A 26,977-nucleotide genomic window follows, 5' to 3' on the forward strand; every position below is an offset into this window, starting at 1 on the left:
AAGTTGTGTTATTCATTATTGGTGTTGTAATTTTTACTCCCGACTGTTTTAATATTTGAGCTCTTAAATGTCTGAATTATTATTAAATTATTGCTATTCATATCCTTTACAAGCACATCCATCGCCTTCTGAACAACATATTAGATATTTCAGTCATGACGGCCTTTTTCCATAACCAGTCATGAGGGCTTTACGTAATTTTTACATTATTTAAAAGGAATTTACCGCGGGTTAAAGATCACGCAAAGTACGATAAACAACAGACTTAAAAGATTGCACGATATGTTTAATCTATTAATGGTTTCAAAAGGAATATGTCGAAGAATTTGGATAAGGCAAGTTATATATGGGAAAATTTTTACTGAACTGATAATGATCACTCTTTAGCTTGGGTGACTTTGATTAGCTCGTCTAGAGGTGCAGCCGAATGGCATATAAAACGTACGCATGCAATAATGAGCATCTCTGCGCTGGAGATGCTAATTAATACCCAATGTAAATGTGATTATGATGAAGTTTTTTCATAGGATGGATAAAATGGGAAAGAAACGGAGACAACTATTTTGATATTATGGGCGTATTGTTGTAAAGTGGGTACTGGCACAATAACAGTCACCCCAAAAATTAGCGTCCAGAAAATACAGCTGGCTTCGGAATTCATGGCTCTGATGCCGGGATGACGTCACGTCCGTGACATCAGAGGTAATCCCACGACTCGTCCAAGAATGCGAGCTCTTGCTGTAGCAATGTCTGACGACAGAGACCAATGTGCACTCCATGCCTGTGCATCCTTATTCGAAGCTTTGGCGTTGTTGATACAAAAAGAAATCCTCTTTGCATGTCTTGAGATCTTTGAATTTGGTCTGCATTCAGTTTCGAACGCTTGGCAATTTACAGCTGCCCAGTTCACACTGATTGCAATACTCATCTTCTATGTTGGGCTTGTTCACTAAATTGTGCAGCATATGCCTTGAGTGTTTATAAAAAGTTTCACTAAAGTATCTACGGGATGCTTTCAGGATAGGCTATATGTGTTTTAAAACGACACTTGTCATTCAAATTTGCCGTCAAACCCCGGTACCCGGTTCTGAAGTTTGAATGTTATTCACAATGAGACAGTGAACACTATACATCGTATTTCTGTCTCCGTCATACAAGCCTCGAGTCACCTGAAGAAACTACTTGGAAAATCTCTCTTGAACGCCAGCTCTTAAGTTCACATCGCGATAAGAATGGATTTCAAAACATCGCTTGTTCCCGATGGAAAGGAGGAACTATTGCCATTACGTTGGGGTTTGGTGAATATTTTGTCACAAGGTACGTACGAAGACTTTATTGTAGTTTTCCAATGTTCGTGTCCTCTTGACAGCATGCCTCTCAGGTAAAAATTTCAGTTTCTCGAGCGATAGCCTTCAGTGACATTATATTACATCATTCACAATACAACCCTTCCAGCGCTAGGTCTCCAGAGAGGCTGCGCGGTAACCAGTGCAGTGTGAAATGTCATCAATTGGGTTACCCTGGCAAATTAACTTCCTCCTTCAAAGAGATGGAGATACTTCATCGCCACAAGGGTTAAGTCTGTGTTTAAGGAACCGTAGAAAAGAAGAAAATTGTTCGGTTCGTGAAGTGGCTGCCCAACAAACACACATCACAAGACGTTTGGAACAACATAAACCATGCTCTGAGCTAACGCGGATACATTTCGAAATCGCAAGATTGCAATTGATGCAGGTAGCCCTCATAAATTTGTAATATACCCTTCTACAAGACTGTGTTTTTCGAGATTTTGTCGTTCGACAATATCACACAGAAGCTTTTCCTTGTACAATTTCTTTTCGTTCACTGGGTACGGTTTGGAAATCTCATAATATACGTACATCCATTTTCCAGAAAGAAGTTTAAACGGGAAATATCATCAAAGTCGCGTCTCTATCTTTAATGGCTATATTAAATTCAACTTGGCCTTTTTTATGTTGTAGGGCATGTTAACCGAATCATGCCGCATCGTAGGCCACCAAATGATAGCGTGTTCCTTGCTACACTGTGCACATGTTACGGGTGAAGAGGCGTACATTTGATACCCGGATTCTCCACCATGCAATGAAACAAAAGAGGGCGGCACTGGACCTGATGAGCGATATTTCAAACTAGACAGATTTTATCGAATAAGATGTCATTGTTAGGCCTTAAGACTCAACAAACGGATACAACAGTGTACCTCTGAATGATAAAAGAGTGAGTTGTTGACTGAATGTACGTAAGAGGGATACCCCTCCTCTCATACATAGATTTTTACCGACATTTGGAAAACAAGAGTATAACTTATCACTTGCACGTTTGAAGTATGTGCAAACACTGTTCTTTTAGATCCAAGCTGTGAGGAGAGTAAGTCGACATTTAACAATTACCGTTCTGGTTGAGGATCCTAAACATCCATGGTGGACATAGCATTGGGACTAGAATATGTCATCCGCATAGCTTTGCGTGAGGCGTTCTCATTTACATCTAACGAGGTTCAAAGCTAGACGTGTACCTGGAATGGCGCTGTCATTGAAATAAACACAAAGAAATGAGCAAACAAACGGCGCAAATTTTGAATGATTTACTCATGATGCAATTATGGCAATGCGCGAGATCTTTCGTGCGCAAAGGAGCAAAAGTTGATTCGCAGAATGTTTGAAAGATCGCTTCATGCAAACTAAAGAAAATGTTAGAACATCTCAGCAGGTCTTTTACAAATAAGGGTTAACCTCGAAAATACTGCGAAAGCCGAAAACATTGGCACATAAAAGCCCACAGAAAGTTATGAATCCCCACCACATTCATAGTTATAGATTATGTAAATGTCTGAAATCACGTTTATATAGTGTACCGCAAAATAACTGCACTTACATCATCCACATTGTGATGCTTAACAGTAATGTTATCAATAATAGTCAGGTTGAGACAAAGATAAGAAATAAAAGCTGCAATTAGGTCGATGAACATGTATGTGATACATTCCCTCGCAGTTGGTCTTGCATGGATGTAGGACGCTCGATAACCGCTTTTACAACCTAAAACAAACATAGCTATATCTGATAAAACCAATCCACGCTTTAAACAAATTTAATCAGCCGTATCGATAGCCAGGAACGTATGGATAATTGGACAAAATGATTTCAATATTACAAGTATCGTAAAATGTTTCAGACAAACGGATATAGAGCCATTTTTGACGTCTAACTTCATTAAGAAACAGGAAATTTGACACTTCGAGGGTTAGAGTAAAATCGATACGGTATAATAGTGCCTTTTCTTTGTCATAAAACAAGAATAGAACAAGACGGGCTCGGATTTTACACTAGTGCAAACAAAAATGAAACATCGGCCTGCAGTTAATGCATATAACAGTGACACCCACGATTATTCAATATTCCCCGAGGTCATCGACTTACGAGTATCGAATATTCGATAAAAAGCGGACTGACTCTTTTTGATCTGCCGATACATCGACGTCAGCTTGTCAATCGTTGCAACACAACGCAAGATAGACTTATAAGATAGAAAATGGGTGCATAAGTCTAAAATAAGATATAATATAGTATTTATTTTACAAACTTAACAAAACTTTAAAGGTTCCTTGTTAAAATGTGTATTAATCCGTATTCTACTTTGTATCTGCGCAAACGATAACCCAACCTAAACTGATACATCGCAGGAATGCCATGCTTACATTATACCTTTGATCGTGTGCGCAAACGACGGCTTACACACTCTCATGGACTCTTCTACAGAGTATCCTTTCTCCGGCCTATTTTTAGATAAATTTACTGATTCTGGCCATAACGAAAGGGGTAGAAAATAGACATCAAAGCAGGTCCAATAATCAGTATCATTCAAGGTAAATGAATAATTTACCAGGTCCAAGGAACAAGTAGAATATATGTGCATTGTGTAGGACAGTTGGATGAAGGTGACACGCGCATGACAGGCGGAAATAGGCAAGTAGACCATCATTTAAGAGCTTTTAAATGGATTTTTCACGGACAATGATTATTCAAAAAGTGCATTCATGCACTTAGCCGTCTTTTGTCAAGAACTCTGTTGGAGTTAAGGGTTTGAACTTTTACTGAATTCGCCTAACGAGCATACCATGACATGGGACGATACAACTCTCTGATCACGCGGAGTTGCTCTTTTGTGTGCATCGTGAATGACCCACAGAACTAACAAGGTCACCTGCGTCCCATACTATATTTGGCAGATCGCTTAGGTCTTTATTAGTTAGATTTTAAAGTCAATGAGTGGGCCGGAGCCACAGAGTAACACTTAACGTTACATCTCGAATACATGTGTCCCTTTTTGAAATCAAATATCAACGGCCATGTTTAATATCAAACGTAAGAACATTTGTCGAGTTATATAGTCTTCCGTGATTGCTCGCATCGACCCCCGGAAATTTAAGCAATAATCGGAGATTAAGTACACCAGGGCCGTTCTTAATTTGGGAACAAAACTAGAAGCATTACTATCTGATTAGATTTCGTCGTTGATTTTTGTCATTTTGTTCCACAATAATAGCAAACGATGGCGTCCTACATCAGAGATTCAATAAACCGACGTCTGCTGAATGTAATATCCTGTCTGTCTTTCACTTTACTGCATTCAAGCGACGTGTATTCAGTCAAACCCATATCACGCAGGAATGGATCTTTTGTACAGAAGGGGAAAAGTGAACAAGCCTGTCTCCTTTGCTATTAATTTGCTTCGTTTTTCCTTGATGATCTTCGACTTGACTTCCTCCAAGTTTATTCTCTGTGAAATCAGGCGATATTAGATCGTTAAATGATCTGTGTCGAGTTTTTTGTTGCTCTCTCTCTCTTTCTCTCTTTTGGATATTTTTCTGCATCCTCTATTTTTGCCTTTTTCTGTTTCATCACCATCCTTATTTGCATATTTCTCGCCTGCAGAATTCTCTCTCTCTCTCTCTCTCTCTCTCTCTCTCCTCTCTCTCCTCTCTCTCTCTCTCTCTCTCTCTCTCTATCTCTCTCTCTCTCTCTCTCTCTCTCTCTCTCTCTCTCTCTCTCTCTCATTTTGAATCTTTGTCAGGACGCGTTTCTCAGAGTTATATACCTGCGGTGTACACCCCTATTTGCCGTCACCCCTAGTTCTCTATCTCTTCCTTTCTGACACCATTTTTTGTGTTCGTAATCGTCTATATCAGTACTTAATTTGTTTCTTTTCATTCTGCAAATTCATAATTGTAGCAACAATTCGACCAATGATGATTGTTCCATCAAGTACGCACATGTATGAGTAGATATGCAGATATCCTCCTAGATACAAAACCATTCATTCATTTATCATTCATTCATTCATTCATTCATTCATTCATTCATTCATTCATTCATTCATTCATTCATTCGTCGATGTATCCTTCTTTCTCCCATCAATCTAACCATACTTCCATCAGTGTTGTTCTATGTATCATTCTCCGCCTTTGAAAACATTTTGTTTCTGCGTATATTGAAATATCTGCATTCTGCATGTTTCGGATTGGGTGATGAGTTTTTCTAAATTCGTTTATTTTTTTTCTGGAACACGCATCTCTTCTCTTCATTCCTACTTGATCCAAGTATCTTTCAAACCACTGTCATTCAACTTGCACTGTGATACGTTTCAGTGACCCACGTTTTGTTTCCACTACTACCCTCATGTCATAGTCACCAGCGCAACGGTAATCTGCCGCATTATTAATGACACGCATCAGGAAGAAACCCGAAAAAATCAGCGAAATCGCAGAGTTGTCAAAATTATAGCGTAAAGGTTTGAACACCAAGCGTCATACAATATTGTTTTTACTTTTTATTTTTATTTTGTTTTATTTTAGTTAATACACACTCAGATCAACGGGCAAACAAACTAACAGATCATTCTGCAAAACAAAAACAAATAACAGCATCACAAGATAATATACACGACAACCATAAAAAATTAAAATAATACACAAATGAAAAAGCAGTACCATTAAAATGTCTGGGTAAAGACGTTTTAAAACTATACCGCGTAGAAAATATGTCTATAGTACATTTGAGAGATATATCTTTAAACTAGCTGGACACCTTCGAGAATTTTCTACAATTAACAGACACAAGTCTGGTTTAAATTAAAAAGGGGTTTCTTGCGTGAATTTCTACTTGGGGCATAAATATATTTTATTTAAGATGAGGAGGTTTGTAGAAAATTGCACTGAAAATTCGGCGAACCATGATACAACATTCCAAACTGAAACCAGTTGGCAATGGTGCTGTAATTCACATGATAGCAATGATTCACATCTTCACCGACCTTTCTCTTGGTTGCTATGGTAAACAAAGCCTGTATAGTTATTGACCGCATATCTGAGGTGAACTGTCCATCGCCGATCTTAATTTTCTCCCATTTCAAAGAGAGAGAAGCGCGTATGTTTTCGCTTTGAAAAGAGTCCTCGTAGCGTGAATAATGATAGATAATTTCATTCAACTGTCGAGTTCAATACAATCAAGTGGTGAGATGAGCGTGATGGGGAACGCTAACAATATGTCCCAATTGAAATTTACAAACAGTCGATTTGACTTCAATGTCAAGACGAACGGCACTTCTAGGTTACGAGGATGCTCAATTAGAACTCATTGAAACGGTTGTGGTAGGAAATTACGAATACGAGACTTGAAATTACAGACAGCAACAAGGAAGACACTTAACCTGAGGTTACACTGTGTGTACGTAACTATAACGTGTTCTAATGCAAACAATTTATATGTAAAACAGCCTACAAAGATCAGAAACTCAAACAATCCCTCTTCTGATAATGTTTCAGTTTTAACATCGAGAGTCGTCACCTACGATGTCCAAAATGTCTTTTTGTGATCAAATTCTATTCTGAATTTGCATTAAAAAATTAGATCAATAAATCTTGCAATGTTGCTATTAGTTGAATATTTGAAGTTTATAATGTTACGTCAAAGATTCTCAACTGAAAATTTGGGTCGCTAAGGAATGATGTGATTTCATCACTCATTAATCTTCTTCGTGCAAGATTTTGGCCAAGTGTTATGATTTTTTCATTTGCTCGCAAACTACCTGTCATTTATCCATGTTTTGTGGATAGTTGATAAGATGAAGGTGTGTGACTTTTGTCTCTTTTGACAATAAAGTGATAGAAGAGGCTGCAGCTGGCAAAGGGAAAAATTCAAGAGGTTCCACTGTACAGGGAAACTCACGTTACTAATGTCCCTGTGGTAAAGGAAATGGCTTTTCATTTACTTTTCATTTTTGGGAAAACAGACTACACCTGAGTTGACGCGAAAATCCTAAGTGACCACATTAGCATAATGAAATCAGTTTCTTGTTTGAATTTAATCATGCAGTTTCACTGGAAAGTGTACTAGATTTTTCGTCCTTACGTTAGAGGGGGAGTTAAGCTTTCACTGAAGTTCATCAGCCTGAGCTAAAGTATGTTTTTCTTCAATTATATTTACTCCACTTTAGGTACATCGCTTCAGTGGGCCAAGTCGTGTCCTGCTGAGCTGATATTCTCACTAAAGTAGGAACATGTTGCTAGCGGGGTACAAATGTCGACGAACAGGTGGGTGGCATTCTGAGTAATGTTTGCCACTTAGAAAAAAACCTCTCAACTCGATAATAAAGAAACATCTCTGGAGATCTCAATCACGAACCAAGATTCAGAGTTACCGGCAAACGAATAAAATGGACAGAGACAAAGATTTGAAAAAAATCGCTCTGACAGACAGCCACACGAACAGACATATAGGTTCAACGGACTAGAAAAAAAAAGTTCAGTGATCTAGTTGACGCACAGTTGAAAAGGAACGATCTCCATTTACACCGAGAATTCATTTCACTGGAAATAAAGTGAGCAGAAGAATATTGGCCAATATTAGTCATCACGGTTGGCTAATTATTCTTATCACGTGACCCACAAGTGTTGTCTTCAAAAACTTTTGCCGTTTGAAAACACTTGATACCTTATGGAGTTACCTGTACTAAAACAATTCAAACCGCTCGAAAACGACCAACATAACAGTAATCAACTTGTATAATACCCACTTTGTCTTCTCCCATTGGCATAACCGTAAAAGATTTTAGATATGAGTAACAAGGGAAAATACAGAAGGATGTCAACACATGACTGGGGCAAATTCAAAACCAAAACAATCTATTTCACTGACGATAATGTTCGACAAAATATGAATTTACCAAAGCTGTGAATAAATCGTCGAGACAAATACCAACACAATTTTATTCTGATCACGTGATACAGTTTTATACATTCCAAGCTTTCAACAACTCATGGGCTTTCAAAAATTAACTTTGAACTTTGTAACCACACTAGAGTTGCGCTTTTCCCCTTCCCTGTTGTGTATATGATACGGAATGCATGTTTTGAAACACATATCCCATGGGGCAGCTGTCTGATTGAATCAAAAACTCTGAACTGTATGCGTTTAAATTGTAATGAATACCTGACCTCTATGGGCGATGCATCATACCGAGAGGGACACGGCCCTGACAGCGGGTGAATTAACAAGCAAACACTTATTTTTTTCCAAAAAAATTAGACGGATCATATATCCAATGGCGCCGGAGAAAATTGTTTCTCGGACGAAAAAACTAATACAACCCTCATTCGAGAACAGATGTACCGAGAAATAAAAGCAATATGATGTTCAAAATGAGAAAGACAAACGCTGCAAAGGTACCGTACGAGGATCGATCAAAACGCCACGATGTATTTGCTCGATTGTTAGAAAACATTCAAAAGCAAAGCCTTACAATCGCGTCGAAGCAATCCAAATCGGAAAACTGTACTTAAAGTACACGTGGAAGACTACAAAACACTGAATTGGGATAAAAATATATGGCATCTCTTCTTGTGAGTTTTACTTTTGTTTGACTTCACTACGAGAGCGTTATTTACCCAATCTAACATCGCGTGCCCGAAAGTGTTGAAATGGCTTTAAGAATGCATGAGATGGCACCCCGTTGCCAAAGTCTCTCGGGACAGCATGGCATTTAACAAACTGTGGTTCCTCCAGGTTATCCATTGTTTAAACCCGAAGTTACAATGCATTAAACCGCGACTCCGACGGTTAACTCGCCTTTCAATGTACGGTTTTTCTACCTTACAGGTATAAGGCGAGATTCGATGGAAGTCATGAGTCGGTAACGCACACAAGGCTCGGTAATTTCCCACACTTTGACAAGACAATTTCGGCTTCGATTTTGTATCGACAGATTAAACTCGAGTCAAGAAAATTTTTTTCCTTCATGCATGATGCCACACAAGCATTTGCAACACATCTATTCAAGGTATTGCACATCGCGATATCGGTGGAATATGTGCATCATTATTGATATCAATATCCAAGTTCCATTCAGACTTTGTTAGCGGTGGACGCTCCAATTTCAACTGCTTTTGACGGTATCAAAGTATACTTTGGAAAATATCGTCAAGAGCGTGTGTCCATGACGTCACATGTCACATCGGCTCGGCTATTTTTGTGCCACACAGTGATAAGCTTGTGTTTTCGGTTTGTTTCAAGCTATTCTTGTTTAAAATCAGGCAAATGTGATAGTCCAAAAAAAGTAGAACCGTTAGGAATAAATGCCGTGTTGCCTTCATGCACCTCGCTGATCGGAAACCCGCAAGATTAGGATTTGACCTAAAAGGAAGACACTGTTACAAATGTTTTGACATGACAAAATAGGAATCACCCCTAAATGGACAGTTTGACACTGCATGGCCTTAAGTTCAAGTTTAGATGCTTTTACCGATGCAAAAGTCGATTTTAGGGAGTACGATGTGCATTTTCTTTGGTGGATATTAAATCTCAAATAAGAACTAGCAGCTCTGTAATGATGGGTAGTATGGCTATTCCGTGCATAAAATAAACCTGCACCATCCAAATAGCAGCGATGTGCTTGAGACTTTGAACCTCTAGCACGTCACGTAAACTTTATTTCAATCTGCTTGTTTCGCTCTCATATTTTGTGTTTCGTGTCTTCAAACATGATGATTCATTGTATCTATACGGATGAGGGCACCGAAATCGAAGTTTCGATATTCGTATTGATTTCCTCAATGAATAACACAAACATGAGTCTCATAAAGTCCCTGCACGGCACAGGGCATGTCCCTAAAACCTGAAACCTCCAAGGTTATGACTGTCGATGAAATATATATATATATATATATATATATATATATATATATATATATATATATATATATATATATATATATATATATATATATATATATATATATATATATATATTCCATAGTTCTACTGACTTCATTAACTTCGCGTTCATCCGACATTCTTTACTTTTTATCGGTTTTTGGTTCGGAATTTGAAGGCCATTTGATTTGATCACGCTTTTGAGAATAGTGTCCTCGAATACCTGAAACAGGTGGGAAGGGCCAATAAGCACGAATTCCTTTGAATGTACATCCAAAATAGAGCTGAATTATCGTATGGCAGGACGATTAAACGTTCTCGTCGGCCGGGTTATCAGGAGTAACATTAGCTGATGAGTCCCGATGGACGCTCACGGGGAAAAGGTCACGAGAGCTTGACGGTTTCCTTATCTGAACTGCATAAGCCGGACCGCTGAGATTTGACATGACCACAAGATGAACTAAAACATGTTAAATTCATATGAAGTTATCCAATCTTTATAGCCCTCGACGGAAGAAAGAGAGAAAAACATTTAAAAGTTTATATGTGCTTTAACATTCAAATATCAAACTTCCAATCGATTATCCTGAGTTAGAATTTACCTATGTCCATCACTTAAACCAATCATCGGCTCGCTCCCCATCTGTGTAGACCCTACCATCACACTTTTCGCAAGTTTGTATAATTTCCATCAGAAATGCCCTATCCTTGTCCGTCTGCAATAACCCTATTCATTTATTAAGAATGTTGCTGGCATCTTACAGAAAAGCAGACAGAAACGACTTCTACAGTATTCGGGTGAAAAAACGCTCTGGGCATAATATTACACGCCACTTTTTAAGTGAGAATGCTGGTTGGGGGTGAACAATTTCGTGCTGTTTTGACTTGTTTTAATGGTTCCACGCGTGGCGCTCCCGTGTAAGTTAAAAAAATTACCTCTACGCATTCAAGGAAAACTCGTTCCATTATGCTATCAGAATCCCTCAAGCATCGAAGTCGCCCGCCATAGGACTTGTTGATGTGGACTATCGTCCGATAATCAGTTGTTATAGGGAAGACTTAACGAACTCCAGGGAAACGTCTGGCCAACTTTTCTTTCCCTGACCTGTACGTGGCCTTTAAATGAGTATTTTCAACCTGCACGAAATCCACACACATGATGACTGTGGCCGCCTGTCTTCACACTTTATGACCGAATGTGCCAGAATTCCAAAATCGTGAGCTCTTAATCGACACAAGGCTTGTTTTTCCCAGTCTTCTTTCATGTTATTCTTCCACGTTACGTGCCGGTGGATTGTTCCCAAGATGTTTGAGGATTTAATCACTGATCCCTTTATTTGCCCTTTTTAAGCCCTGAAGTAAGAAAGGACGACACAGGCTCGATAATGTCCACGTCTGTGTACATGCTGAACAACGGCGTGCAGTGCGAGCGCGATTTAGATTCTAGAGCGCATGCAGTAAAAAAAAATAACCTTTCAAGACTGGCAATATCTCAGTCACCATGTTTCACATCAGTTTACTTGCCATGTTACGCCACAAAGTGTGACTTTTCAATCGCGTCGAGGTAAAACATTCCGCTGCCACGGTTTGAAGAGAAGCGTATTTTTTATTACGTACGTTCGTCGCAATTCAATCAGTCACCTTTTTCGACCTGTTAAGAGTGCGCATCTGTGAGGAGTATATCTGCTTCATTTTCCAATCAGTTTCTGGGTGCTTATGTCCCTCCATGTCTGCCTACATATGGGAGTGGTTTGTGTATTAACAAAGGTGCCCCTGAAGAAAACTGGGTCCGATCTCATTTAACAATTGGGGTTACTTAAGGTGGCGTGCGCCTCGAACTTGGTCTTACACCTTTGATCAAACTTTACTCAGGGAAACTTTCAACAACTTTGCATTCTCTTTTAAATCACGTGTACAAGTCGGGAGTACTATTGAAACAAATTACGTCAATTTTACCGGTAGTTGAAATTAAAGATGGCCGTCATCCCTGTATTAACTCTGTAACGAAATATTAAATTTGCATCTTTCACAAGCATACCGGTAAACGGTTTCGTTACTCCGTGAGTTTCAAAAAAGCCCCCACAAGTGGTAGACAAAAAAAAGCATTGTAAAAGTTTGAGAGATCGAATATCTGTTCAAGATGTGTATTCTATATTATTAGGGCCCCTTTGTTATTAAAAAACCTACCTACGATTTCCTTCATAAGTTAAAGTATTCTGTCTTTGCCCATGGAGAGTTGTGCAGTCTTGTGTCTTTAATCCGTATCGACTTAATTTTATAACAACATTTACATATTTAATGGAAGGGGACATTCCATCAGTCTCCCTATCACTGGCTTAATTGTTCTTCTACCATGTCAATGAAGTTTGCTAATCAGCAACCAGAGTTGCATCTGCAAACACAATTGCTAATGTCTTCCGTAATACAATCACTTATCGTTTCCTGGATCTGATCAGATGATTTTTTGATCACTGTCTGTGCAGTCATTTTGCTATGTCGCCGTCTATATTGTTGGGGGAAAGTTCGGCCTAAGGAGTGCTGAGTATACTAGGTCAGTGTGCGGTGGATTAAGGTCACGCTTTTATAGATTTTTATGCCTGTACTAAATAGTCGTGAACGACAATGAATAACATGGCTAATCATTAAAATCCCCAATAACTAATTTGTGTAATTGATGGGAGAAGCGTCGCAGCCTTTCCTGTTCACATATTAAATTTCATCTGTCCTCCATCCGTTTGTCGACGAGTTCGTCCGCATGCATGCATGCATGCATGCATATGTATGTATGTATGTATGTATGTATGTATGTATGTATGTATGTATGTATGTATGTATGTATGTATGTATGTATGTATGTATGTATGTATGTATGTATGTAAGTATGTATGTATGTATAGGTAGGTAGGTACTAGGTAGGTAGGTAGGTAGGTATCTACCTATCTATCTATCTATCTATCTACTTACATGTATCTATCTATCTATCTATCTATCTATCTATCTATCTATCTACCTACATGTATCTATCTATCTATCTATTTATCTATCTATCTATTCACATGTGTGTGCATACTATTAATCATGTCTATAAATATGTGCATGAACATGAATACGGACGCAACATTCCATCGAACGCAGGCATTTAATTTAATGTAGTCATAAATCACACGTATAATTATTTGTGTGAAACTCATGAGTGATAATGTTTTGCGACGTACTAAGGTTATACTGTGCTCCTACTTACTATGAATATTACATCATTAATCATCAAATTGCTACGACAATTGAACAAGCGGTAATCAGCAATTAAGGGAAATTACACGTATTGATGCAGTAACGTAGTAAATTTTGTGCGACGGGTCAAATTCACGAGTGCATGCTAATTGACATTTGTAATAAGCTATTAGTAAAGCTAGGTTAGTTCATGAAAGTCTAACTGCGTCCTGCTCGAGGCTTCAGACAAAGTGCACTTAGGTAAATATGGCAAACGGTTAGTTTCTGGGAGAACGTGTAATTCATTACTTACTGACGCTACAAATGTAGCTGGGTATTACGGTAGGTCGGCGCAACCGTTCCGCTTCGCAGATTTCTCATTGTGTACCTTACCCATTTTAATATTTTACCGTATGGTGGATTTTTTCCCTTTAATTTTTGCTTTCATTGAACAACGTAACTGACACTTTTTGTTGGGTTCCACAAAGCGAAAGGATAGCATTGTACATTCACTAGACTTTGCAAAAGTCCTACTAGTGAATTTCCGTTTTTAAAAAAACACCCAGAAATTTCCTATCAGGAGAGTTTAATGACCAAGGTTCTGAGGCTAAGTGTCATTTTGTCTGTCGATGACATCTCTTTTGAACCAGGATTAGATGACAACTTTTGCGGCCATTAAAGGGTGATAGCTTACTTATGTAATGGTGTACTATGTATTACCAAATACCGTGTGTTCGGGGTATAATCGCGTTGTAGCATCTGTGGGCCTGGCTGAAACAGCTCGCGCGTACACAGACTAACGACTCTCCCAAGACGCTTTTCGTTTATTTAGTAAACATCTTCTTACTTTGATTGCTTTTTAATCTCGTTGAATCTCGACCTTGCGCAGCAACGGCATGCGTACTCAATTAATCACTGCGCGAGACGGCGAGATTGGAACATCAGCGATAATGAAAGAGGACAAAAACTTGACGCGTTGTTGCCCCGGGCAACGTGCCACGTCCATTCGGTATAGACATCATCTCCAAAATTAAAACTCTTCCTACTCACATCTTGCCCAAAACGTGCGAAGTTTAATGAAATTGCGACCAGATCAAACCATCGTGTTCAAGGGATCAAATTCGTCGCAAGTTTTTCTACAAGAGATTTCAATAATCGACCCGGAATATCGATCATAAAAGCACAGCAGCATAAACTACATTGCCGTCCCAGAGAACGGGATCAAGAGTTCATACCTACGTACAATAATTGAATCTCTTATCGCCGTGTGCGAGATAGTTTCACTTGACGCTACATCGACTCCCAATCGCGAAGATGAATACTCACCCGAAATAGTTCGGATATTAGGTGCCCTTCATTAGTGTAGTGTTGCATATAGCTCAACACAATTATGTCATAATGCAGTGACCCTTGTCCCGCACGTCTCAATCGAGGTTGCTAGTTCCGAGATTACTTTTTCGTTTTATTGGGAAATTAAAAAATGGGTAATTAGTTTCTCTGTCATTCTGAACGACGAACATCAATCCTACAGTCCCTTTATAAAAGAATCATTCATAACTGACGCGATTTTCTTTTTTTTTAACTTTGATTTTCTTTCATGTGATGAACCTTCTGCGCTTTATTGATTGGCAGAATTTTGATAATGTACAGGTTTCATGATTCCATTACGTGCGTGAAGGGCTGCTATCAAGAAATGCGTGTATTTCACTTACGATTAAGCTATTTCTGATGTCCAACCTGTGTAATGGGAAGACCGACTTCAAATTGAACTATTTCAATATAGATCTAGGACTCGATGATTAACCATTATCTGCTTCTTTCATCTCTGGCTAATTACTTATTTATTTATTTATCTATTTATGTATTTATAACTAATATTGTTTTATTACTTTACTATTGTTTTATGTATATATTTGTTTTACTTACTGTTTCATTTATTTATTTATGTTTTTATTGTTTGTATGTCAAATGCCACTCATACATACTTTCATTTATCTATTATTTATTTATTTATTTATTTATTTATTTATTTATTTATTTATTTATTTATTTATTTATTTATTTATTTATTTATTTATTTATTTATTTATTTATTTTTCTGTTTCCATAGTTTGTTTGTTGGTTGGTTGGTTGCTGATATGTCTGCATTATCTTGGGTAGTTCTAACACTCAAACAAGCTAGTATTCACTAAAACATCGTGTGTTAAGGTAAAACGCGCCTCGGAGACAGATAGTCGGACTCTCAAATTTTTACAGTAGAGTGTGGATTTTACCGCCGAGCGGTTCTGTCTGTTGCCTCTCCGCATGCGACTGGATACCATATTTTATGATTTCCCACCCGATTGAAAACTCGCCGTACATTCTTTTTTGATCTACCGCTTGTGGGAGCCCATTTTAAAGCTCTTGGAGAAACAAAAAATTTCGCCGGCTTACTTTTTTGAAAATCCAAAATTTAATGTTCCCATAGAATAAATGCAGGAATGGCGGCCATTTTGAATTTCAAATATTGCAAAACGTTGGGTATTTTGTTTCGAAAGTTCCAAACTTTGCACGGTGATCCCCGATTTTTATTGCTGATTTGGTAAGAGAATGGTCGAAAGTTTCATTCGGGGAAAGTTTGAGCAAAAGTTTAAGTTTTTTACTTTCGAATACTACCTTAATTGTCCTGTTCACGAAATACCGCTTGGTGGCGACATAATTTCCATTGACTATCTCTGGAATTGCTTCACTCGGCAACCACGTCTTGCCTTCAGCTATCACGTGATACTTCCATTTGCTTCTGTTGCATTAAGATCACGTCGTAAGACAAACATGAGATTCATTATCGCGAGATTAAGCAAGATTTAAGTCGCAATGCATGCTCTGGTTGACATATTGTGAATAAACTCTTCGTTAATAAAAAGACACTATTGGGATTCAAAACAAGTACTTATAATAAAATGATTGGTAATCTATTTTAACACGGACATTTTCCGTCTTCACTATGAATATTCACATCATAAAAAAGCCATTACCTGCGTTACGAGAAGGGCTTATTCCCGTGAGGTTAGAACAGCATCATTATTATTGATGGAATGGTTGGGGCGCCTTCGATTACTGACGAGGCTGTCATGCTCATTTCTAAAGGTGCCGAGATAGTATCGCATACAGCGATTGTGGTATAGGTGTGCCACTGTGAGATGATTTTTCGCTTGAGCTCCGGACAATCTATGAGAGGAGGACTGTTTATTCTCGTTCTTTGCAGCTCCAGTATGCGAACACACCCGGTAATTGAATCCCTTGGTGATAGTCAAAAGCGCAGTACAATGGCATCAGAAAGATCTGGCGAGCATAATGATTTAGTTACCGAAATAAGTCACATAAATAAAGTAATCATTAACTGTTGGGAATGAGCTAAGGAACCTTTCGTTAAAGGATTTTTCCAGGCGGAGTCTGTTTTCGTTACCATCGTCGAATGCTCAGCGACGGCAGCTCATCCATTTTGAGTTTTGCTCATTCAGTTTTTGCTGACTCAGAGTCAGCATGCCAAAATTTGATTGAAATATACTTCTCTAGTGGTACATCGCGCTTTGACTAAATATACCTTCAAAACGTTATTTCACGTTTAATTTTATTTTCATAATTATATTATCTTACTTTAACAATAATGATGACATATCAAACACTACATAAGTGAAATCAAATATACACAATGCACTAGCGGGTTATTGCTGTGTACACATAGTCTGCGCAGTTACACGTTTAGTTTACCAACAATTACGAGATTAAGAAATGTATGATTCAACGCGACTAGTCGAAATATTCACAATAATGTACGCCACTCGCACAAACATTACATGGCACTGAACTACTTGAAGGTATATTTATCCGGTCGTAAACACTACTTGAACAAGTTTATCGACTGTGCCACATTGTAGGTTTGAGCTCCTTTTTTATCGCCTACTGGGAGCGCCTTCGCATGAAAACACTAATTTTTGCAAAATTGCTTTTGCGAATTTTCTTCTTCAAGAAAACGATGGCGAATAACTGTAATCCCAAATATGGTCATCATGTTGTTAGGGTAGACCAGTCAAGCATTGGGATGGTCAAGTTTAACTCACACTTTATGCACAAACACTAGTGTACACTGTAGATTGCTACATCAATCGTCCATCCGCCCGCCATCCTGCCTTTGACTTTCGCCATATTGGGCGACTGAAACAACGTGTAATAAAGATGCAAGTAATATTACAGTAGATCGTATACATGACGTTTTTCATTACATTTCAATTGGAATTCAAAATTTGATGACAATCAAGTTTGTGAAATGGAGCGGAAAATGAATTGGCTCATTGATTCGCCTGTGCCATGTCTGGACAGTGGCGAAATTACAGTTTGGCAGCTTCTTCCTGATCCAATATTGATTATATCCATAATGGGTACAATATTTGACACTTGAATGCTCGCAATATAGGGGAAGCGCCTAACCATTGGTCATTTGACGTTTGGTAGAACTTGTTTTCTTTCTTTCATTGTGTAGACTGCAGCTCCTTGGATACAGTTTCGTAGTCAGTGTTACTGAGCATATGAACTGGCAGTGAAATAGATTAGACCAGAGTCAGTGACATATGATTTCGATTCTTCAAGTTCTTGGCTTTGCGAGCCATCTGTAAAATAGAACTAGCAAAGACTAGTTCAAATTCTTAAAGTGGTTGTCGTTTTTGCAATACGAAACACGATTGCGGCCATTTTAAAGCTTAGAATTTCGTTTGAAGGCATATTAATTTCATCTTTAATGCCAATAAATCGTCGTTGTGTTTCATCTCCAAAACTGCAGATAAATATAGCTTTCAATGATATATTGCACACTTGGTATTTAAATAACCCACTTTAGGACAGTCGCATCATCGAAACCGACCCTAAGCCTTTTGATCGGAAAAACAATCACACCCTGTTCATTTACATTGCCACATTTGCTTCAAAATAGAATTGTTTTAAAATTCCATGCATTGGAAAATGGGCAACTTTGTTTAGACGAATGAATTTACGCTTCCTTGTTCAGATTCGACGTAAAAGTAAGTAATTCTCGAAGATAGTGGTACGTTTGACATAAGAACAGTATCATAATTGTGGAAAACTCTCTTAGCAAAAATGAAAGGTTTCTCACATATAAATGTGTGACCGGAATCACTGCCACAAAATAACAGCCACACTCCTCTTTGCGCCTGCGCATAATTCAGACAAAGCACCTGACTAACATTCACGCCCAGTCACAATGTCTCCGGTGTTGATGAGACTAGTGTCTACACTATGGCCTATAAGGGTCTAACATACCATGTCGGAAGTCTTACTATATTAGAATACGCCAGCTTGAAGGCAGGCGCAGCGGTAGGGATACACTCATCAGCTGGCGGGCCTCTGTCTTTGATGAAGACACAAATGCGTTCAGTCTCCCGTACCGTGGTGGTGTCAACCAATTTGTTGAGTTGCTTCCAGCGATGTTGGTTTAATCAGAAACCTACTTTTTTCATTAGTTCCTTTGCTTTTATATCGTCCCTTTGACTACAGCTCTTTTCCCACTTTTGTATCAGATAAGCTTGCTGACTCGCAGCGAGTTCAATGAGCCGAATTCTGTGAACAACATCCATTTCTGAGAATTTCGCTTTCTCCACTATCGCATGGCTGTCGCTGTAAAATATCAACACACCTATCGGGAAACTTTCATAACCTTCACTTGCTACTTGACAGACATTGCAAAACAAGCATTCATATAGGTAAATAGATGAGATAGATTAGATAGATTAGATAGATTAGATAGATAGATAGATAGATAGATAGATAGATAGATAGATAGATAGATAGATAGATAGATAGATAGATAGATAGACTGATTGATTGCTTGATTGATTGATTGACTGACTGACTGACTGACTGATTGATTGATTGATTGATTGATTGATTGAGTGATTGACTGACTGACTGATTGATTGATTGATTGATTGATTGATTGAGTGATTGATATCAAAGCATACAGATGCCCTTGTGGGAAATTACAATGATCGATACTAAAAGCAGAGCGTTATGAATAATAACATGAATAACTTCAAGTACGAAGCAATAATATATGTTACTTCAGACTGAAGATTGCAAGATGCATGAAACATATATATATATATATATATATATATATATATATATATATATATATATATATATATATATATATATATATATAACGAAATAAATCTTTTCATATGCCATGTTGTCATATGTTGTATCTAACTTTTAGACGTTCTCACTTGATACCTAAATGTGGTAATCAATAAATATTATATGTTCTGTGCAATCCGATATCTGTTAGCAGAAACCTGAGCAAACTTTCTATTATACTGTCAATGTTCATTGCGTGATATTCACCGAAAATACTTTTTCGTTTGGCATTTGCGATGGGGAGGGTAGGGGGGGGGAGTTTGACATCGACAACATTTATATACCTGTCACGTATAAAGACCTAGTTAACAACATTATCTCTACCTCTTGTTATGGCCTCGTAATTTCCGATGCAGATAACAGAGACGGATTGGCCTGTCGGCCTGACTAGTGTATTGTCTTTTATCGCCAGAAACAGATCACATTTCTGTTTACACTGACTGAGCCACCACGGGCTTCAGAGTTCGCCACAGGCCCGGCAGTAACAAGATGGACCTCGTGACCGAACAGGGCGTAACGTCGAGATAATGACTTTCTATTTTGCATTATTTGAGATAAGGCATTTCATTTAGACTTTCCGTTCGGCGCTAACTAGGGGAGTCATTACTAATTTTGTACAACAAATGAAATTAGTGAACAGACGTAAATACACGCGCCACGAAAATTAAAGATTAGCGATGTTTTCCTCAAACTGCTGCTCATGAAAACTTATACTGTTATTTTTCAAATGTTAGCATACAATTCTTGGGAAGATTGTTTCTATAAAAAATAATTTACAAAACTATTGAAATCAAAGTGGCATCTACTCTGCGTGTAAATGCTCTATTTGAAATCAAATTTTGCCATTATTACGAGAATCAAAAGGTACTTAGGTACCGTTCAGTTTTTACGGCCGGGGGGCCGGCAAAATCCAGGGGGGTCATCAAATTTTGGAATCCGCAAAGGAGGGGTCATCGCTTTTTCACTGGTAGGAAAGGGGGGGGGGTCACCACATTTTCAAAAACATAATACCAACAATAAAGTTCACTTTATGCCATTGCCATGATCGACCCTCTTTACCGGCGGGCCGCCTTCGGCGGCCACTACAATAAATATACATTATGTATTACCCATGACCCTCTTAACGGGCAGACGCCTTTGGCGGCCCACTCCAATAAGGTTTACTTCATGCAATGGCCATGATCGACCCTCTTTACCGGCGGGCAGCCTTGCGGCGGCCCACTCCAATAAATTGACTTTATGTAATACCCCACGGCAATCTTAATGGCCGTGCGCCTTCAACAGCCCTGTCCAGTAAAGTCTACTTTATGCAATAGCCATGATCGACCTTCTTTACCGGCGGGCCACCTTTGGTGGCCCACTAGAATAAAGTTGACTTTACGTAATGGCCCATGACCCTCTTAACCGGAGGGTTGCCTTTGGCGAACCACTCCAATAAAGTTCACTTTATACAATGTCCATGGACATGAGTTGTCTATGGAAATGAAGTTAAAAATTGCCTTACAGTCGTCCTAATTAACAGACGTTTCAATGGATGTGGCTGAGAAGTTTGTGCACTGGCATCTCTGCTACACGAATAAAGTGCGCCGCGTACCGGAGTTCAAATCCAAACCATGCGGGTAAATTTGACATATGGGTTTTAGTTATTTTTAAGAGGGGGGGGGGGTCATCAATTTTTTTAGTCTGACAAAGGGGGGGTCATCTTTTTTCACGAAAAATGCAGGGGGGGTCTATATTTTTTTGAACACCGGCGACAAGATTTTGCCGCCCCCCCCCCAGCCGTAAAAACTGAACGCTACTTAGACCTCTTCACAAGTGATTTTATGATTCTTTTGTATTGTGGTTGTTTTCTGCCCATTTCCATTGTTTACTGTAGGTTTTTCGTTTCTGTGTTATTTCTGTGTCTTTTTTTGTCAGTCAATTGTTTCTGTGTAATTTGTAACAGTTGTTAGGCCTAATTGTTTGGCCATTTGGTTCCTTCTAAGACGGCACTCTTGCTGACACGATTCCGACAAAACTTAAACTTAAACAAGTGTTATAATGGGTCAACACAAACTGTAGACTAACAAAGGATGGTATATTTGCAATGATGAGGGTTTTCTTTCTGAAAAATATTCTGTCATAAACTGCTGTCATAAACTCTCTTCTACAATTATAGTACTCGGTATCAACCAGAGGACAAGTTATCCCACTCGCTAATAGACCAAGACTAGACCAACCAAAGGATTTGTCAAAGAGATACTGCTCCCCTTGACATTTAAAGGCCAAGGTACACATTTAGAATCAAAGGTGATGTCAGCTGCCAGTAAATAGCACCCTCCGAGTCGCGATGATGTCGTTTGTCTTTGATTTATTATCAGGGCCTCACCTGTCAGAACTACCAGTCATTTAAACCGGATCTACAATCATAATTTGTGTATTTTAATGGCAAGTTATATGAGCCCCTCTGCACGCGAAATCAAACTGCCAAACACCGCAAGGCAGTTAGTTGTACGTCAGAGAAAGTCTTAGCTACGCCACGTTCACGCGTACGCGTCTTGCTATAGGTGGAGAAATGAGACATTTAAACGACCGGACACCGGTGTGCAACTCGGAAAGCCAGCTAACTGTGTTGACCTCATAACATTAAATCAAACGCAGCTGTCGCCATTTGTTTGCCTGATATTACTTTTAGAGCGTTATGAAAGTCAAGCGCTCGTACTGAAAGATCGCAGTACGCGCATCACGACAGACCAAACGACGTATTTCGCCAGTTTTGTCTTGGGGCTCGCTACCTGAGAGAGCCTCAGGGCGCAAACACAGACAAAAAGGCCCATGCGACGCCAAATTACCAATACCTCTGTTAAGAATACAATTATATGATGACTTTATGACTGGCTTTAGACATCATTTGTTCTCTTACCAATATAGCCGCCGAAAGCGGCACTTCTCTCCACTCACGACTCTAAGTATGAAAAGTGAACTGTGATGACATCTGGTCACGAACGACGTATATTGCGCAGTTTATGATGGCAATAAATCAACGGGCTCGATTTAGCCAAATGACTGATCATCACGACACGTGGAGTGAAAACAATGTTGACAATTTTATCTCTCATCTGCATGCAGGCAAATTTCGCTTATCTTTTTTTACATCGTGTGCTAACACCTATGGCCTTCATTGTGACTTCGACCTAGAGGCGCGATAAATCCAATGTCACTGAAATATCACTTTCCGGATGCGGCAGCCGCGGGAAGGAAAATACAGGTTCCCTTTTAAGGATATGTGTGCGGTATTGATATAGACAAAACATCTAATGGTGTTTCAGATGGTCCAAAGTCTATAAAAGCTTCATCAGTTCAAACAATGTGAATAATTAAGTGGTTACATAGGCGACATTCTGTTGTCGATAGCGATCAGACTTGTCATAGAAATGCATTAACTACTCCCTACATCAGCATTACTTTAATAAGAGCTAATAAATCAAATGTCACATTTAAAAATTGCTTGAGTGATTGCCGTAATCATAGAACTACAAAATTACTTGCTTGTATAACCTTAAGACATACCGGGCAGACGCAATAACGTCTCCACGATTGTTAAGTGCATTTTTCGATATATCTGTACTATGCAAATATTACACAGTCACTGCTTCTGACCAATGGACTGAAAACTCGCCCACCTGTGCCATGAGCTACGCAGTCTCTGGTTATTGATGTGTGGGTTTTATTGCCCACCTCTAAGACATATTACTTCCCTTTTCGACATCACTCATAACAAGACAACATCACTGCACACATTCCGGAACGAGCAGCAGCCGTATGGCTGTGCACTACTTGTGCGAGAGCAAACAGATTGTCCTACCTGCCAAGCAAGATCGCGTAACAGACACTGGCCGCTCTACGTGCCACAACTCAGTCCACTCCACTTCCCGCGAAGATATTAAAATTCTTCGTGGGGATGGTTGACAAGTCCTCTGTAAAGAGAAAAAATTACGTAAGGCAACGATCTGCAGTGGTCCGTTGCAGGGGCGTGTTTTCTTGTTGGTCGTCGAGACAACCATGTAATTCTCCGAGCTATTATCATAACCGCCGTGTACGCCGGCTAGCGCCAACAGGTGGGGGTAGACGGACAGAAGTAAATTATGTAAGGTAAACGAAGTACTGCGAGGCCTATAAATGACGTCAACTTCCTCACTCACAGTCGCGATAAGAATTTCGGAAAAAAGTATCGATAAGGCATACAATGACATCAACGAATGTTAAGTAAATATATGACGTATAAAAGTACCCGGACCACAGTCCCTCTACAAGGACAAATGAAGACGTATATAACATATCAAAGAATACAGATGTCCTCGGGGAAATTACAGTGCTCGATGCTAAATAAAACAGACCGTTGTGGTTTTAAATTTGTAATTATTATATAAGACATTTATTTCTCTTTATTTGAAGTAATTTATGATATATATATATATATAAATATATATATATATATATATATATATATATATATATATATATATATATATATATATATATATATATATGAGAATTATGCAATAAACTACGAGGAGCATATTTAAGTCTAGTGGCAGCAAAAAAATACCTGTTCAACGCTGCTTAATATCACTCTGTGGTGATATGAACACTGTCAATTCTTTACAGTTCAGTACTTACGCCTGAGTATTGTCTTTCTTGTGTAAATCGTATAGTTTTTCAACGTGTCCATAAAATATGCCACTTCGCATCTTCCGACTTAATTAAACATAAATCATCTTTCAGGACAAAGGTACTGCTTCATGTGCACAATTATACCTTACATACCTAGCGAGGCGTATCCTCTCTTTCATTTTATTTCTAATTTCAGCTAATTTGACGCGCGACATAAATAACATAGTGTTCCAATTGAGGTAGACCATTTCCGTAACTTTCCTGTCACAAAAGGTCTTACTAAAATGTTGTAAACGGAGTCTCGCCTTTAAAGGGACAAAGTCGGCCATTTTTTCATTGATTTTGTTTGATACGAGAGACTATTTATATTGTTTGACATGCTGAAAGATACTGAATGAATGGGTGACCAGGCCTGTATTCGACCCAGGTTTGAGACACGATACATGAAACCATCGCGAAAATGAATTAATGGTCATGACCATTAAATCATTTTCGCGATGGTTTCATGTATCGTGTCTAAAACCGAGGTCGAATATATGCATGGTCACCCATTCATTCAGTATCTTTCAACATGTCAAACAATATAAATAGTATCTCGTATCAAACAAAATTTATGAAAAATTGGCCGACTTTGTCCCTTTAAGAGGTCTCCAAAACGCTTAAGTTGTAGTGGCGAATTTACAGTTACATGGAGATCAGATTACGCGTTTGCCTCTAAATTATTGTAAAATAATTTTCTCGAGAGAATTTATTGTTCCAGTCAACTGGAGGTAACCGTATAATTGATATTATTTGATAAATGTTGTGTACCAACGCTGACAAGCTAACAATTCCGAGAGTTAATTTTTCATTTATACTACAGACTTGTATGAAAATCACTTGCAGGTGCGCGAGTGAATATCCGTGCTCTCAAACGCCAAAGGCAAGCTTCGTAACAAATGGCCAACAAGACTCTTTAGGGCAAACCTGGAAATGTTCGAAGGTGAGCGTATTTGACTACGCTACACGCGACAGTGGATCAAAGTTTCGTACGGGGAAGCGTGGATCATCCCCCGTATGATATGACAGTAATTCCCTGTCATTTCAACAACGCTGCCTTGAGTGACACCTCGATATTTTTTAATCAAGCGTATGATACGGCAAGTCTCGAAGTTTTTTTTCGTTGTTTCACCACCACCTGAGCTTAATACGCAAAGATTTGTGTGCGACTGAGATCTGTGATTAATGACAATTTGTGAGCTATGAACGATGTAAGCCGATTTTCAAGAATAATTGTGATGTACTATTAGCGTCATTGCTGTGTCGTGCGGTGTGCGGTGGCGATTCCCCTCCGTTGTTCGCTCCCTTGGGGATTTGAACGCTTCCAGTCAGGCGCATGTCGTGTGTTCATCCATATGTGTCCTGAACGAATCCATCTAAGAAGTGTGACGTCAACCAGTTCTTCCCGAGTACTGATAAATATTTAACATGGTCTGCGTGACATCGCTTGAATGTTTTCGCTCGTAGAAGTGCTAAAACGATAAAGGAAGTCAGGCTTTTTCTTCTAAAAACTTATTGTCAAATCACAAAATCTCGTAGCTGCTGTTACACTGCTTGTAAGTTTATGATATGTCAACATCATGACAATTGGGCATGCGCATTCAATTCAAAGGCAAATGTATAATACGTTTTTAATATGTTGTGTGCTCTCCCTCTTCCAAGTCCCCCCCCCCCTATCGCCGTCTTTCTATTTCGGTCTCCAAGTCTCTGTCTCACTATACGGCTGTCTTACAGCCTAACTTTTATACCCCCATGTCATACGTAACACCGTTATAACGCTCGTTAACGGATATCGTGTGGGTCATCACGGCGTCATAAATTGTCACTCTCTGTGAACGGTGGCCATGGCAAAAGACGTGTCTAGTAAGCGGCGATGCTGATTAATGCGTCACGCCGGAACAATAATCGTTCTAATGAAAAATTAACTTCTGTAAGGTACTTTATCGTCCCCCAGGGACATGGCAAACACACCTGCCAACAGTTCAGATGCACTCAGCTATCACTGAACTATGTGATGTGCACTCGAAGATGGCATGGCCTAGAGAAAATTACTGACGATTTTCCCGCCCACGAGGCAAAAAATAATTTTCACTCCATTTGTGCCTTCCCGTTTATGTTTTTTCTTGTTCTAAGCTTAATCCTCGATGCCAAGCACGCCTCAAATCCAAGGTTTGACGGACTGGGATCACCGATGCGCAAAACGAAATTGATGCAACATCGAGTCCATGTTGAAATATATGCCCGTGTTTTACCCATATTCTGAACGAAAGATTCTAAACATTTGCCCGCATATGAAACGACTTTAATCTGCAAATTAATGTTAGAAAGTTTGCCGAGGCTGCTTTTCTTCGTTCCTGGTCCCAGACCACCAAGAAATTACAACACATGATCATTTTTGTCACGCACGACTGTGTTGCAAACATACACTAATTAATTAATGTTACTTGTACAATGTAAAGGGCTCCTAAAACGCAGCTCTGGGGTATTTCGTAATGTCAAAGCCCAAGCGCTTCCTCAAGGTGTACGAATGCTGATGTCGTGGATTGACACGTGACAAATGGGAGTATTGGAAAAGCGAGCGATTGCTTTCACGAACGCGAACTGCACCGGAATCCCTTAAAACCCTCATATATCCAGTCTAAGCGCAGCCGTAATCG

The 26,977-nt window shown here is 39.0% G+C and overlaps 1 protein-coding gene across 14 annotated transcripts in view; it reads right to left on the reverse strand.

Annotated features, from left to right (window-relative positions):
* Positions 1-26,977, reverse strand: part of LOC139143493 (neuropeptide S receptor-like) — a 215,979-nt gene that overhangs the window by 107,850 nt on the left and 81,152 nt on the right. For all 14 annotated transcript variants that reach the window (XM_070713877.1, XM_070713861.1, XM_070713873.1 and 11 more), the window contains exon 2: positions 23,473-23,584. The gene's annotated coding sequence lies outside the window, so the exon portion shown is untranslated. The remainder of the gene's footprint in view (positions 1-23,472; positions 23,585-26,977) is intronic.

Source organism: Ptychodera flava, chromosome 11, assembly GCF_041260155.1.
Source record: "Ptychodera flava strain L36383 chromosome 11, AS_Pfla_20210202, whole genome shotgun sequence".
In the NCBI taxonomy this organism is placed as follows: Eukaryota; Metazoa; Hemichordata; class Enteropneusta; family Ptychoderidae; genus Ptychodera; species Ptychodera flava.